Genomic DNA, 17221 nt, shown 5'->3' on the forward strand with positions numbered 1-17221 from the left:
TTTCTTCACAAATTCTATTCCTTCTGAATGTCCTTAACAGTGATACAAAATATTTCCTTTGTTTAGCAAACTCATGTTAGACAAATGTAACCCTCTCACAACTAGGTAAAAGAACTTAAGTTCTTTTCACTAAGATTTTATTGATTCTATTTATAAACTTAGATATTAATATAATTAATGTCATTCTCCATACCCAAAACCTTCTGAGAAGTAACTCCGAGTGTTCAAGATCCAGGAGTTTAATAATGATCTTTTCCATGTCTCCCTTGCCACCATATCAAACAAAGCATGTTCTCCATTCTGTGTTTAGATAAATTGCAGAAAGCAGATCAGAGACATTTTAAAGAAGAAGCAAGAAAAATAATAGATATGTTCGTGCACTTTTGATTTCTGATCGACGTGTTTTTGCCAGAATAGATTTACACAGCTGGAGGCTTTCCAGTTAGCAGCCTCTCTAGAATAGGAGAGAAAAATAGAATTGTCATTTGTGCTTCTCAAGGACATTACTTTCTGAAGTCTGTAAGATATAGTAATGTACTTCCAATTTTCCTTCATATTGTAAGTTCCATTCAGAAACCATAGGACAAAAAAATCTATCAAATGATACTAATTTATATCTATAAACACATTCTATGTTAGACAGACACTTCTCTGAAGTTATATTTATGATATCTATCCCTTTGTCTTTATTTGTTGTGTTTCTCTTCATACTTCATAAGTTATGCTTCATTTGGATGAGTAATTAGTGTGGGTGATTCAAATGCACTGGACTAGGTTCATTGGTATTTTAATCTCATTTAATATCTCTCACAATAGTGTTTTAAATATGTACGTCTGTATGCATATATCACATTCTATTTTGCTTGGTTTTGTTTTGTTTTGTTTCTTACTACATTTTCTTTGTATCAATTGCAGGTGTCTGATCTACTTTTACCATGTAGATCTGGGATACACTACAGCTCAAAGATTATTGTGTGAAGAGGAAAGCCAGTGAAAGGCACTAGGATTAGTTCTGTAATGTGATTTTTATGTAGTCTGTAGTTACATTAAGTAAAACTCAGGTGTAGTTCATAAAGAATTAGTCATATCCTAGGGACTAAGAATCTGCTATACCTGCTCCACATTTCTGTTGAATATGATGGTCACAGCCACTGAAACATGTAAGATTTTCTCAAGGAATGGTGTGTGAGCCTAGTGTATTTCTGTGATAGGATCTGCTTAACTTCCTTGCTTCAAAAACCTTTTAAATGTAAAAAAATGTAGATGATATCCCAAGGCAAAGTCAGCTCTGCACTGTGTATACTGGAATAGATCACAGTGTAAATAGAGGAAAAATGAAAATAAAATTCCAGCTGAAATACTTGTCCAGGAATAGTCTACCCAGATTTAAAGGTTACAAAAAGCCAAAACCAAAGAAGTCTTTTCAACACTAATCTTATTTTCAAATTATTAATGTCTTTCCAATAATAACATTGGTTTAAAAATAATAATAATATTTACCATCCCCTAAGTGCCAGGAATCAAACGCTTTGGGATATTCGTTTTTAGTTCCTAAGTGACACATGGCAAGATAATATTACATGCCAAGATTTTCTGTGCCTGGGCTTGTGGCTCAAATGGGTCTGCATTCTCCAGACCTTTGGGAGCTGTCTCTGGGATGTGCCAAAGGCTTGTTTCTCTCTGTTGTTTCTATTAGATATTGCCACATAGTGCCACTGTTTAAGTATGGCATTAGCACAATATAGAAAGAAGTAGGCAAGCTACATGTAGATTAAGGGGTTAATACACACCTTGGAGAAAAATCACCATGTCTTTTTGCTTTGTAAACATACAGTTGCTTCTAAAAATGGATCTGGGCTTTACTGCTCAGATTCATTGTGAAACAACAGGAAGCTCTGAGAGTAGGTATTGTTGGTAATGTGAATGATGTTGCCAGGAACTAGGAGTGAATATGGGGATGTGCGTTGTTGTAGATCCACACATGACATCCATGTATATGGACACACATTACAAGAAATCCTTGAAACCTGTCCTACTTGAGCTTATTTTTCTGCAAGGCAAAAACAGGGAATAAATGCATTACCTTTGTCAAAGATGAGAAAACTTAACAAGGAAATCTTCCAGTGAGACTTAGAAAAATCTTTCCTGTGGATTTTGCAAAATAACTTTTAGCTATTCAGTAGCTGATTCCAAAGCTACTGAAACAGCTTTTCTTGGCTGCAATCAAAGCAAGCCAAATTTCACCAGGAATTAATTGAGCTTATAGTATTTTTGAGAATGGAAGTTATGTGGAGAGGAAATTTGCCTACATCCTTGTGAAACAATACCTGAGGTGGAAATCATAAAGAAATAAAGGTAGAGAAAACCTACTGAAAATGACGGTGGTTTCTACAGTAAACACTATTAGTTGTGGATTGTATTATTTATTTATCTTTTAAATATCACAGAAACAGAAACACATTCATACTTGTGATTTCAAAGTGGAAGGTGACTCCTATTGTGAAGTTCAGAAAGTAAAAGACTAATCGAACATTTCCAGAGAAAATAGTAGTAATTTTAGTAGCAAAACCATTTTTTTGAAGAACTTTGGTCTTTCTGTTCTTTAGACAAGATATGATCGTATATCTTTATCTTATATTTATATAATATATTTTTAGATATGATCAACTAATAAAGCTTACCCTTAAATGCTGCTGAACAGACCCACAGCTTGGTGTATTTTCTCACATTTTATCTTTACATAAAAATCTAAAACAATCTTGTTTCATCCTGGTTACTGGTATTTCCAGAAGGTACAGAAATAAGTTCCTCTTTGCCACCCAGGTAGTCCCTATGATAACCTGCCAATCAAACTGAATAGACTGCCCTTAAAGCTGAGGAAATTCGTTATAGTTTGGACACTTGTACAATGTCAAGTGATTTCACTTACTGAGGCTGGAGATGATGTGAGGAGTGATTAGCACGGCACTTGTCCAAGACACAGCAAGGGTTATGGCCGCCCTTATGGTCAGCAACTGCACAAATACGAAATGGGCTGAGTTTGTGGAAGTAGGTTTCCACAAATTATTTGAAGTGTGAGACTACCTCCTATCTCTATTTATTATTCCAGTTCTTGGTGTAGCACTGACGAAAACTCTGTTTACTTTAAGCTGTTCCCATTATTGGGACAGCATTATAGGCATTTTTCCCCAGTGTAGCTTCTACAGTAAAGCGCTAGCAAATGTGACATTATGACAACCTTGTTTAAAAATATTCCGTTTAAGATGAGGAGTTGTATTTGTTCTGTAAACGTCTTGGTGTTTCAGAAAACAAACTTGCACGTCTATCACCTTTTGGGTCTAAACACTCCTGCCATAGGATCTAAGGCAAATAAATATTTGTCCATTTTGTGTCAGGGGTTGGGCCTGAGCTGGGAGCAGATACAAGCACTGAAAGACAACAGCCCCCAGATCAGTGTGGCCTCTCTTGGCATGTATGCATGGTTTGGGAAAGCAGCTCCCAAGAGCTTCAGACAGCACAACGAGAGCTCCTGTCTGGGAATCCCTTTGTGAGAGGTTATGGATAGGTCTAACATGTTCAGGCCCATGCTTTCATTTCAAGCAATACTGGCAGCAGATGAAGACATACAAAGAAACCCTTTTAGACAGGCTTTATTACTCCAGTCGTCTGGTGTACCCTCCTCCCCCCAGTCACGATAGGCTTGGCAGACAGAAAAAAAGGGGTCTCAGAGAGATTTTACTGGTTTGTTGTCACTGTCAATAAGTAATAGCTCTGTTTTTAATAGCCAGCCTCTGGGTAGTGCAGCCTCCACCGGCCGCCCAACAGACATCTGAGTAAGCGCTTTTCGCGGAGGCGGCAGATGGATGACTATATATTACATAACCTGCCGCTGCCAAGTTCTGTGCAGTTCCATGTGTGACGCTTTAAGCAAAGTTTCAAATAAGTCCATGAAATGTGCATGCTTGCAGATTTGGATCTGGTTGTAAATTTTGCCAGATGGTTGCTCTGCCCTACCCTGAGCAGTGCCTCTACATGCAGTGCCGAGCTGCGCCTGGCATGGTGCAGGATGCTGCAGAGGCACCCCTGGCCTTGCTGGGAAGATGGCCATGTGTGGGCCTCACTGGGGAGAAGGCCCCACATAGACCTCGCTGAGGAGCTGGCAATATGGAGGCTTCACTGAGGAGACAGCAACATGCAAACTTCACTGAGATGGCCACACAGAGACTTCACTGAGGAGATGGCCACGTGTAGGCCTCCCCCTGGGGTTGGCTCATTCATGGAGGGTGCTGCAAAGACATTCATGCCCAAGGGACTGGTTGGTAAAGGAATGGCTCCTCAGAGCAACTCAAAAGAAGAGAGGATGGCAGTGTAGTTATGGAGAATTTCTCAAGGGTAACTCTCCTATTCAGAAATTGACTTGCTGCTATCTGGGGAAGAACAGAAAATGAGTATCACTCCAGGAGCTGCCTGACCCTTGTTCATCTGGAAAGCCTTTTGCAGCAGCCCACATAATGAGAGCTGTCTGCCAGGGACTACCAGCTTCCTGGCTAGCAAGAGTTGTGTGAGCCCTTCAGCAGAGACAGGAGCCTAGTTGCATGCATTAAAGGTGCAACAGGTTAGCATATCTCTTGATTAATATAAATAATAAATCAGACCTCAGAAAGAAAAATTTAATATAAAGTATTGTGTTAGGTGTATGTTAGTGCTGGTGATGTACCTCAAGATAGTACCTAGGCCTTACCACGTCTTTAGATACCAAAATAGTTTACAAAGGAGGGCAGAGAGAAGCAAGAGGGATACTGTAAGGAGGGGAACTTTCAGAGAAGCCCTGGCAGCCCTTTTACTGCTCTAGGATAATGACTTGAACAGTGAATACTAACAACCTGGGACGTGGAAATGGTTGTAGACACATTTGGTTTGATGGTAGTTCTACCTACTGAATTGTAAATTCTGAGAGGAAAGTGACCTTGTGTTCTTCTCTGATTTCCATGCAGGTACTATAACTTGTCTTGGGTGTACACAGAGTGTTTGGATACCATGCTGAGGATGATAACAGAGGAAGATGAACAAACAAACAGAAAAAATTAGGTAAAGTACAGGACAGAGTCTTGGCTAACTGAAAAACAAGTCATGCTGAATCATGACTACAACATTGTACTACACAGTTCTGCATGTGTGTTTTTTAATGGGGATACAAATGAGTGACTCACCCAGTGCTCTGCTTTATAAGTCACTAGATCACGAACATGGCACAGCTCAGTTTCCAGCTAAGCAACACTTCATTCAGCAGTTAAGTGAGTTGTTATCTGGCAGTCATTATATCTGTGATTTACAAGGAACATACAGATCTGCATTACCAGTGTCAAAGACCACCAATATAAAATACAGCAAATGGGATTTTTATCTTTCAGCACACAGCAAGAGTGGATGCATGAGACACACTTTTCAGGCTGTATGTAATCAATCTAACGTAAGACATTATCTCCAAAACAGAAGACTAAACTTAGGACTGCTTTACATGAATTCTTACCTTTAAATATATTTGACAATCTGCTTCCCCGGTATCTTACAAGTTCTCTGTGGCCACTACAAGATGTTCATCACCAGCATGAAATGGTTACTGATGCAAAGTGAAGCTATTATGTCAGAGGAGTCTGATGACAGGCTAAGAAGCCAACACTTAACAAAAATCAAAGTCCATTGCTATTTTGTGTTTTAAATCTGTTTCAATAATCTCTCTCAAGATGAGAAAAATGTGCACAGACTAGAAAAGCAAGTAAGAATTAAATGAATGACATTTCTCAAGACAGAAGGAAGAAAACAGTAAAAAAAAAAAAAAAAAGGAAAGTTAAAAAACAAATTAAGGATTTAGCAGTGACTGTGTATCTTTCATATTTTGCCGACTTATTTTCTAACAAGGAAGAATCTGAGAGTGCGGAAAGAAAACAGAATGTCTTAAACTTTGCATCTGGAGCAGATATGGGTATCCTTAAAGCAAATAATTTCTGGGGCTGGTTTTCGGAAAGTACAAAGCTTCTTAATTGTGTTCAGGAAACCATCATTAGTGTAAAATTTGGACCAACACTACTCTCCCTCATTCTCAGAGCATATGAACAATCAAGAGACTCTCAGACCTGCTGGGCACCCTCAGTGGGAAGTGAGAACTCAAGACCAAATGACACTTGGATCATTTCATTTACTTAGGTGGGCTCCAGTCTGGCAAGCTCTTAGGATATAATGATTAGGGCTGTGTAAATAAATGGAAAATTATAGCTTTGCCATTATTTCAAAATTTTATTTCAAAAGGAAGCTGAAAAAAACACATTGAATAAAACATTTAATTTAACCCAATTGAAATGTTTAATCTCAGGTACATGCAAGTAAACTATAGGAAACAAATTGTGTGAAAGTCAGAATAGTTATTATCTCTTTCTTTTCTACATAAATCAAGCCAGGGAAAATATTTTCACAGACAAAACTATTCAACATTCTCCACCCAAACTTGCTAATAGACTTTGGATGACCAAAACCACATGTTCTGGGGTTCCATGAAAGTCTTTTTTTTTACTCAAATCTTGTGCCTAATTTTGCATATACAGACAGATTATTGAATGTAGTGGGGCTATTCCAACCTACAAAAAAAGCGAAGTATTTGCTATATGCAGCCTTTACATGTGTGTTGCAATGTATATTGAGAATTTAGGGTCAATTTTATTGTGAGTAACCGTATGGATATTAAGAGAATTTTACATGAACATTTCTTTTTCATTTTGCTGTGTTAATTGATAATAAATGTCTTGTATTTGTTAACATGCTAGGACAAACTCAAAAGAAAGTGGATTTAAATTTGGGATGAATTGGGTTTGTTTGTTTATATCTCAGAGAGATTTTTTTGGATGTTTAGTGACACAGCAAGAAATTATTGTGTCCTATGATCTCATTGTTTTGTATTTATAACTTGGGTTAAAGGTGACATCATAAACCTTCAGAAAGTCCTTGTATACAGAAAAAACAATGAGGGGGAGAAGACTGCTGACCTCTCACTCACATCAAGAATGATCAATCATAAAATCAAAGGTTGGTATCAGTAATTTTTGTAAGCCACGTTTCCCTACATGGTGACTCTATGATGAGAAACACAGTATTCCTGTCTTACAGACTAACTGTTAAAATCCCTTTTAAGTGTTGGATTTGTGATTTGATATTGTTGTAAATAGTCCTCACGGCAAAACCTAGGGAAGGAGAAAGAGAAGAAGAAAATATTATTCCTTTTCAAGTTGTCCCACACAGGTAAGAAAAGAGTCAATTTGCTCTCTGCCTTTCAAGGGGACAGGCTGTGGGACTTGCTGTTGCCCAGTAACTGAGATGTCAAGATCCTTCATTCCTTACACATTTACTCCATGGCTCCAGTAGCAGTAGAAAAAAAGTAATGTTATCTTTCTCTGGGAAATTCAACAAGGTTATGTGTATGTATGGGCCCCTTCTACTACTCCCTAGGAATGACCTGCCCCACTCCTTCCCAACACACTCTTCTCTTTCTCCCATTTTTCCCCAAGTTAACAAGTCTGGAAATAATTAAGAAATCCAGTCAGCTCTGCAGCACTATATAATTCAATTTACTGCTCAGTGTGTGAAAATTTGAGCTCAAGGCAGTGTTTATCTGTTACAAAAATGCTTTCTTGTAAGGGAAGAACATTCCTCCTGGTTGCTTGTGGCTCATGGCTAGTTACTTAAACCATTAAAACCACAGGTCTAATGATTACATATAACATTTTTTGCTGTTGCTGTTTTAGAGAGGTGATGCTTTACTTCTTGGAGCTCAGAACACACACACACACACACACACACAAATAAACAAACCAGAATGTAGAAGAGTGCTTTTGCAGTGTCTTCATCATCATCCAGTCCTGATTTAAGAACAGCAACTTGGTAATAGCCCAATAGCCCCGCTGTGTCAACATGAATCAGGATGGCAGGTTCCTGAATGCATTTGAAGAATATGGTTAAGGAGGGAAGACTGAGAAAGGATGCTACCTCACAGTATTCTTAGTCCAATAATTTCATAAGAAGTTAAGGGATTCTTTGATTTTTAAAGAAATATGCTGTGTCTTGATATTGCCATTTTCAGACTTCTGCATACCTGCTGTTTGTCCAGGATTAGAACTGGAAACACAGGAGCAGTAGAGCTTGATAATACACAGCAGCATATATAGAAGAAAAGGGCTTATTTAGAAAGGGTTGCATGTAGACATCTTCCTAGTTTTCTTGGTTAGAAAAATATGTGTTTTATACAGCAATACATTCCACTCCACCCCTTTTCATTTGTGGTGGGGCTTGTGCTGAGACTGCCTTCACTGGCTATGTCCATTCTAGCAATTTAAATGTGCCTGGGACCATTCCCTGTCTGTAAGGCCAGCTGGCACAGAGCACCCCCACAGCCACATTATTAACATCCTGCTGGGAGTGATCTCTGACTTATGCTAACTCCCAATGCTACAGAGCACAGGCTTTAACCGTGACTTGGCCCATACTAATGACTTAAAATTTAGACTATTGAATTTATTGAATTAATTTTATTAATTAATAAAGCAATATTTAATTTATGACGATATATTTAGACATTGCATTGTGCACACAGAATAAAAGGCACCTCTTTTATATGCATCTTCATAATCTTCTTGAGGTGTAGGACAGGTAAGACAAGCAATCAATCAGTATATGGAGAGCAACAGGAATAGTCACAGCTGAAAGTGGGTGGAACAGTGTTTTCTTGCTCAAGATCCCCAGGGCTTACAGAGTTGTGTAGAGTTTGACCTTCCACTGCAGGCCACTTGGCATTTGTAGATGACATGAAGTAATTCAAAGTACTAATATTTACTGGAGATGGCTTTCTTAAAGATGTAGATACTATTTTTTCAAAGACACAACATCTAACTAAAGAAAGAACATCCTTCTTCTCCATCTACTTAGCTATTCAACACTTGCAAGGCTGTTAAAACATATCTGAGATGCTAAAAAAATAATTTTGTGTGCAGCTGTTACCTGTGAAACTTTTCTGTTTGACTTAAATTATTTTGGTCTGTTTATAGAGGTGACACAACATCTGACAATACAATTTCAAGCTGCAGTTCAGTTACAGAATAGAAAGTTGGGTTCTGAAGAATCCATGCTTTTTAGTCTCTCACTCAGTGATTTGGTGGCCTCCTTGGGGTTGTTACAATATGAACATAATATTCCTGTCTGACTACAGATTTTCCTTCTAACAGTTGGACAAGATTTGTATCTTTTTTGTGCTTTGCTTTGACGCAGTAGTAAGGACAAGATGATAAGGCCACCTACTGGGATTATTCACATGCCTAATTTATTTTTATTATTTAACCAAACTTTTGAAAGAGCCTTAAGCGTTGAAAAGAATTAGCTGGGAATATTAAAGTCCTGACAGGAATCATAAGCAACCCAGGGTCTCATGAGCTATGCAGTTGCTGTCTGGGCAGGGAAAGACAGGCTTTCTTCTAAGAGGGGAACCTTCTGGCTGCACTTAGTGCTATATATTCTTTCCTATATTCTCCAATATAAAGCTTTCAGAGCATTGTGTGAGCATGATACCAACACCTCCAGACATCAAACCCACCCTTCTATCACCACTGCAGTTCTTCTGGAGTACTGAGTAATAGCCGGTCTTCTAGGAAGGGTCATTAATGGTGAGACAGACTGTGTTTCAATCACCTGCCTATCAATCAAATTCCTGAAGGCCAGAGTTCAATTAATTGATGACACCCTGGAGGCAACCCAAGCAGTTAACAAGTCAGTGAGACTTGGTAGAAAAACAAGCAGTAAGTTAAAAAACAAAACAAACAAAAAAAAACACCTCCCATAACTCTCATTTGCCATTTTACCTCCCTCTGATTTGTGTTTCCATTGTTACCACACAAAAAAAGACAATGCATGCTTTTCATGCAAAAAGCATGGAGTAGACACAGAAAAACAAGATATATTTCAAAACCAAACATCATCTACACCATAGATAGATTCATGATCTTAAAAATGCCAGAGGGTAGTGACCAGGGTTTATCCCAGTCCTAATAGCTAATTACAGTACTTTCCTTTTTCTTAGCTGCTTTAAACTATTTTACCATACTTGCAAAGTTTCACTGAGGTGTGTTTTAAGTTCTCCTTGTGAAGGATTTTCTTTTGTGTTGCTTTGTTTTAATGCATTTTTCTGACTTTTGTTAAACTCTGATGTAGAAGTTTACATCACTGTTACATGACTCTTCCAAGAAACACTGAACTATGTAAAAACCTCTCCCAATGTGAAACCACCTTCTTTTTTGCAGTAATAAATCAGACAAACACTGATTTAAATGACATACAAACCTAAAACAGTGATATCAGCTTGGTTTAATCAAGACACTTTCTGTTGTCCTTACCAAAGTGAACATGCATGCTGATGTATGGTCTGGATAGTGTAGAACTTAGTGTTTTAAGATGTAGTATTGTTTGAATATGTCATTTCACTTAATTTTGCACCAGTTTGTACCAGTTTTTGTTTTTAGTTGAAAGGAAAAGATTTCATTGGCATAGCAAAGTTTGATACTGCCTTATGTTATAGTTACTCAAACCTACTTGTTTCTTCGGTTATATATATATAATTATGCTTGATGACTTTGCTTGAAAAGTTTCAAATACAAGTAAATCTTCTGACAGACCTGGGCTGGCCAGGAAAGTTATGATAAAAAATGAACTTGGTAAGTTCTTCACAGTTGGGTGTTTATTAATGTTTGAGAGCCTCTAGTCTATGCAACAAACAAAATGCAACGGCAGTATACCTTAGCTAAGGCTTTGCTTCTCAAATGTTTTGTTTCTGGCTCCATGCAGTCAACTATTTTGATGCAGAGGGAATGCAGGTTGCTAGCACCTCTTACTGAGTGAGAACTGAGGCAGATCTGCTGCCCGAAATGATTAGAACATACAAAACCTTTTTGGGGTAGTTTGCATCATGGACTTCATTTACAACAGAATGAAGCAGTGTGTAAGGAGTGGGTTGATCTGGGAGAGTTTTTTTGCTTTAGGTATGTTTTTTTGCTTTAGTTTTTTTTTTGCTTTAGGTTGATCTGGGAGGGTTTTTTTGCTTTAGGTACGTGGAAGGACCATGTTCTTTAGTTGAGAAAGCTACTAAATATCATGAAATCTGGCTAAGTCTAACCTGTTGATCTATAGAACCAAATATAAATAGTATTTTGGGTACATATGTTTATTATTACAACATTTACACAGGTAAATGGGATGCATTTACACAGGTACATGGAATGGGCTACCTACTTGTTTATAAATTGAACTGTAAATCTCTCTCTGACTTCAAAAGCATGAATTTTGAAGAGTCCATACAGAAGTCGTTCAGAGTCACTGAGGTCTCTTGGGTCCCCTTCAGTCAGTGGCTTAAAATCAAAGCATGAGATAGCAACTGTTATTCTCATCCCTTACACCTGGTACATGCTGTAAAAGTTCTGTTCACAAGAGCTGAGAGGCAGGAGCCCTAAGGGCTGACAGAATACAGCTGTACAAAGATCCCTTTGCAAAGGATGGTATTGTAAGGAGATAGAGATGCATGAAGTGCAGTTGGGATGGAGATACTGTGTGAATTTTTTTTTATGGTGATAAATTATTCCCATCTGTGGGCAAATTTCAGATTATGGTAAGATACCAGTCTGAATGCAGTTAAAATTTATTGTATTTGGAAGACATGATCATTGTGGCAGTCAATCTAGTATATTTAAGAAAGTGTCTTTTTTTTCAGAGCATGCTGTCAGAAGTCTGAAATATGACCTCAGTCCTTGAGTCCCTGAGTAAGCAGGAATTAATAAAAAAGCAAGTCAACTGAATAGTGCAAGCCCCTTTTCCAAGCTCATGAGACATGGAAATATTCCAAAGAACGTTGTATATTTTTGCATGCTACAGAACTATTACAACAAAATAAAAGCAAGAACCCAGGATCAATGAAAATTACAACTGAAACTAGGAAAGAAGAAAAAAAAAAAAAAAAAAAAAAAAAGTAACCTGCATGGGAATTATGTTTAAAGATATAGAAAGGGAGAACAAAAAAGGATGACTTATGAACATGCAAATGATCAGCTGGGCTGGAGTCCAACAGTCTCTATGGATGAGGCACATCAGTTATCATTGAGTCAGGAAGTTCCAAGTCTCACCTCCTGGACTCAGGGCAACAATTTTGATACTCTTGAAGATACTACTAAATAAACTTATCACAAGTTCTTGGAGCTTTGCAAGATGTTCCATGAAAGGAAGTTAGTATCTTCAGATGACCTGGAAACAATCTGCAACATGAATGCAGTGAATAAGACTGTTTTTGTTTGTTTGTTTGTTTTTGTTTTTGTTTTGTTTTGTTTTCTGAACTGCAAAAAGGTGTGTCCAAAATAAAAAGAACAAAGTGAAAATGATTCAGAGCTTTTCAGATAAAGTCCATTGCTCTGACATAGTTTGCTAGATCCGACAACTTACGAAGGCTGTAATAATGAAGAGAAGATTCAGGTAAGGCAAAATTCTCTAATAGTCAGATCTGGCATAAGCAAATGAAGGAGGTAAGACCATGTATTTGCATGTTACCTGCAATGACTTCTTAGAGGACTGCTGATGGGGAGCTACCTAACAGCCATGGACAAAAAACTTCCTATTTTTTGCGTGCAGTGCATACATAGGAGTGTGTTAGCAAATGTAGGCAAGTGCAAAGAGATTTCTGGACTGCCCCAAAAGGTTTGTGAAAACATTAATGAAATATATTGCTTTATGCCAGATAACATTTGAAAAAACCTGTTAATAGCAGACATAGCACACGGCTTAGAAGTGATAATGTTTCTGCGATATATTTCCCTTCTGCTCTCTCACTTTTCAGGAATACACAGTGAAATAAAACTCCCATATCTTCAAATTAATGAGAAAAAATATCTTGGAATGAAATATAGGGAGATTTTTTTCCTGGCTTTCTTGGGGTCACACATTTTTATGAGGCAGAAGATCTCGTAAGCTTGGTATTGCACCAGATGTGGGAGTTTGCTTCTGATTCAGAACAAAATCATTGGGTAGAGTCCAGATCCCAAGTTGGGAAATGGCAGGGTTTGCTTTCTCTGACAGCTTTGAGTGTTTTCAATGTGCTACCTCTACTTGTAAGGAGGCTGGCTTACACACTGACGTCTCTGACAGCACAGAGTGGAAAACAATGAACTAAGAGTTTCCTACTTTTTTTTTTTTCTTTTTTTTTTTTTTTTTTCCCATTTATGAGCTCATCTGCTCTTACTAGTCAGCTAATTCGCTTCACACAGGATGAAATGATCAGCTCCATCCTTAGGTTATTTTTCTTGCAAGACTGGCATGTCCAACTCACAGACTACTTGGCCTACATATCAGGAGTCACTAAGGCTGCCAGGGAAGACAACAATGGAGAGTTTACTTTTCAGTTTCCACAGGGTCTTTCTGATGGCTTTTATGTTTTTTATTCAGGTAGCCTCTGCATGTGTCATACAACTTTGGGATTGCTAGTCATTCTTTTTGTCTCTGCTATTAGAAATTGCATTTCTTCAGCAAACTGTTGCTAGATATTTTAAGGGTTCTTTAATTTGAGCTATACCATCTTTCCATTTATTATTTGTGCCTAAGTCCTGGGTGTGCTATAATTTCAGCTCAAAATAGGCCCATTATAAAACACATCAGAACACGAATACTTGCAGAACAGCTAGTCCCACCCAAACAGATTTTAGCATATTCGGTAGATAAAGCTGAGAAATAACTTGAGAACAGGCAACTAATTTTTCAAGTTTTCTTAGCAGAATTCAGCACTATGAAGAAGAAGCACAGAAGCATAAGAGCAAGCTATACAAGAAGAGAGGTGAGAAAATTAGATCTTTATGTTTCTTCTTTATCTTAGAAGAATAGTGAAGTGTAAAATGGGATGCCCTTTCTAAGTATGCTCAGTACCTGGTCCATGGGCCACAAATTCTGCATCATCATGACCCATTTACAGTAGATTGAAGTAGAGGTAAAAAATGACCTTGTGGACAAAGATGGTGAAGCTCTATCCCAAATTCACCATCCTGTTAAATTCCTACAGAACAACAGCCTTGACCAAGAATTTTTTTTTTTTTTTTTTTTTTTTTTTAAGTGGGATTTCTTTGTAGAATTTAATTTTAAAAACACCTGCACTAAATAATTGTGCTCCATTTTATCTTTTATGGTGCAGGTATGCACATTGCATTCACTTTACCAATAGTGAAAGGCAAATATTCTTCTCTGGTCATTATCATAAACAAAATGCTACTAGCATGGATATTAATCTTATCTCTGAACATTATATTTCAAACTGTTTTGTCCTTGCTTATACAATAGCAGAAGAGATTATTTGTCTAACTGTCCATTTATCATTCCCATTTTCCATTGTGTTTAACTAGGACACATACTAACTTATTCTGAGCATGTTTTTTGTTTTACAGTTCCACTCACATTGCCAAAATTTCATCCACTTTTATGGAGTTCAAAGGTAGACTTTCTTGGCACTGTGGAAAATTAAATCTAAAATGCAACAGAGGCTTTTTCTCTCAAAGTCTTGGTTACCCCAAGCAATATGTGCTTCTACCTTCAACCAAAACAAAACTATGACAGAAGGCAATTTCTTGTGGATAAACCATGACACAAATAATCTTCCTGTCACAGCAGGAAGTAAAAGAACTGAAGCAGCATTTGTTTTGGGGCAGAACTCGCTTTAGCTACACCTTGGGGTTTTGGCAGGCAAGGAGCAACCTGCCTATCTCAGCATCAAGCTGTGGTCATTCTGAAGCATAGCCAATTTTTTTCTTGCAAATGGGCAAAATTACTGGGAACAGTAAGGTGCAACATGCAGAAAACAGAGATTCTCAGGTTTGTGAACCATGTCAGGATGGCCTAATATTTTTCCTATGTACATTTATTTTAAAGAAAATGAATCCCATCTGTTTCATTAAAAACTTATTTTCTTGGCTTTGGAAACAAAAAATTAAAAATGCTTGCTTTTAACTTATTCTTTAATTTTGGTTTTGAAACATGCATAATTTCTGAAGGACTTGTCTTTTTACTTAATTTTCCTCATTTTTTCTCTCTCAGGGAGAAGTTTTTAAAGAGTTTTTAAATGTTGGAGCAAGCAATTACTTTCTTTTACATTTATTATTAATTCATTTACATTCTTACTTCCATTTACTCTTAATACTCTATTTTTATTTTTATTATAAAATAAATGTGTTTAAGAAAGGGATCCAGCAGAAGAGGTTGGTTTCATTTTAAATAAAGGGCGTATTGTTTCCCTAAAATTTTTTAAGCATTTTGTTACATTTATCAGTAGTAAAAAGGTGTAAAAATGGGTTTTTAAATTATGAAGCTATCTTAACTCTGGAGTTTTCTGGTATTTCATAAAAAAGTTTTCCAGGTGAATATTTATTTGTCATTGGTTTCATGTTTTAAAACAAAATTGTCCAATATATATGTATAATAATGTAGGTAGTGTAAAGCTAGAAGTGTTCATGTATTTATGCTAAAGCGTTAGCCAAAGTATTAAAAAATATTCTGTACTTTCACATCCTGTTCAAAGACTGTTGTGAGACCAATTATAGATTGCTCAAAGACTAAAACTTTGGTTCTTCTCCATTTCTGCTTGAAGAAATTAGTGTAAGGCTTTGCCATGCAACAAAGTAAAAAAGCAGATGATCCTCTTTTATCTTGTGCCCTCCTGTTTGCTGACCACCAGGAGCAGCACTAGAAGGGGGATCCTGTGCTCTGCTTTAATGCGCCAACGATAGCGAGCTGTTATCTCAAAGGCCGCCTCTCAACCTCTACCCCGGCACATTAGCCAAGATCAGGGATGTAGCGCTCACTGTCAGTTCCTGAGGTGAAACACTATGCAACTGGTGAAAGGGCTTTCTCAGCTAGAGGCCACAACTGTGAACTTTCTCATGAGCAAAGAAACTTTTAGGACCAACCTGCCCTTTGTGTTTGGACTGAAGCTTTCTGGAACCTGGCTGCTGCAGGGAGAACGTGCCCAGTGCAGCTAATGACAGACATCAGCAGAACTGATCTGACTTCTCAGAGCCTGTCACTGACTTTAGGTAAATTTACAACAGTCTGTATTTTAATATTTTTATCAGAAATAAAATTTTTAATTTATTGAAGAAATTCTTAATTTCTTTTAATTTCTTCTTTATTTCTTGGCATGATTTAGGAAAGATTTAATTACCAAATGGAAAGGAACTTAGGGACAGTACCAGGGTCCAAGGGACAACACTCAGTCCCCCTGCCTAATCTTTTTACAGGAAACACAATTTTAAATATCCTGACCCTTCACTTTCCAAAGGTGATGCGTTTCACTCAAGGACCTAATTCTCCTGCATTCATTAGAAAGAAGTTGTAGGTGCCCAGATCTACACTGGGGATCCTACATCACATGTCAGATCCCACAGTGCACAAAGTTGTCTTCTCTCTCAGGCTACAATGGCTGGAACAGAAGAGATGTTGTTCTCGAGTGGGCATTATCTAGATGCAGTGATGTTTTGCAAGCACCCAAAGAATGCTCACTGAAATTTGGGTAGCTTCAGACTTGATATTTTTCTGTCTTAGAATTAATATAAATATAATCATTTCAGGCAGACTCCTGATACCGAAGCAGAATGAAGTAGCTTCATAAAGGCTGGAAGTTTTTCTTTGGATGTTTTGGACAATGGCTCAAATAAATATATATATATGTATATTTAACTGAAATTTAAGTTTTAATTTTTGCTAGTTCTTCATTTCTGATAACTTGATTTCTCTACCCAAAAGGAAGATGAATATTTACTCTGTAGGAGGTGACATAGCAGCATTTTGATGGCTATATTTTCTTAAAGATGGGCCACAGGATAGAAAATACTTATTCTTCACCCTCTTTTCTTCCCTTTTCTTCCTGACTATTTTCTTCCTTTTTACTCCCTTACCACAAACACACATCCAGCGAAACACTTTGTAAATTCTGCTCTGTAGGTAAAAGAGAGAAAGGTTGTTTCTCCCAGTAACAAATACACCACTGACCAAATGATGTTGTCAGTGATAGTTGCAGGACCATTTTACTTGAATTGCATCAATTTGATGCATGATATTGCTCTCTACATTTTGCTAGCAGTACAGTACTGAAAAGAATAAAAAGCAGTAAAAAGCA

The 17221-nt window shown here is 37.4% G+C and overlaps 1 long non-coding RNA gene across 1 annotated transcript; it reads left to right on the top strand.

The window, feature by feature from the left end:
- Nucleotides 1–5908: 5908 nt before the first annotated feature.
- LOC118164924 lies at nucleotides 5909–7287 on the top strand. The gene is made up of 3 exons (XR_004749747.1): nucleotides 5909–5983; nucleotides 6970–7077; nucleotides 7159–7287. It is a non-coding gene; the product is annotated as an uncharacterized LOC118164924 (long non-coding RNA).
- The last annotated feature ends 9934 nt before the right edge of the window (nucleotides 7288–17221 follow it).

This window comes from Oxyura jamaicensis, chromosome 3 (genome assembly GCF_011077185.1).
Source record: "Oxyura jamaicensis isolate SHBP4307 breed ruddy duck chromosome 3, BPBGC_Ojam_1.0, whole genome shotgun sequence".
Classification (NCBI taxonomy): domain Eukaryota; kingdom Metazoa; phylum Chordata; class Aves; order Anseriformes; family Anatidae; genus Oxyura; species Oxyura jamaicensis.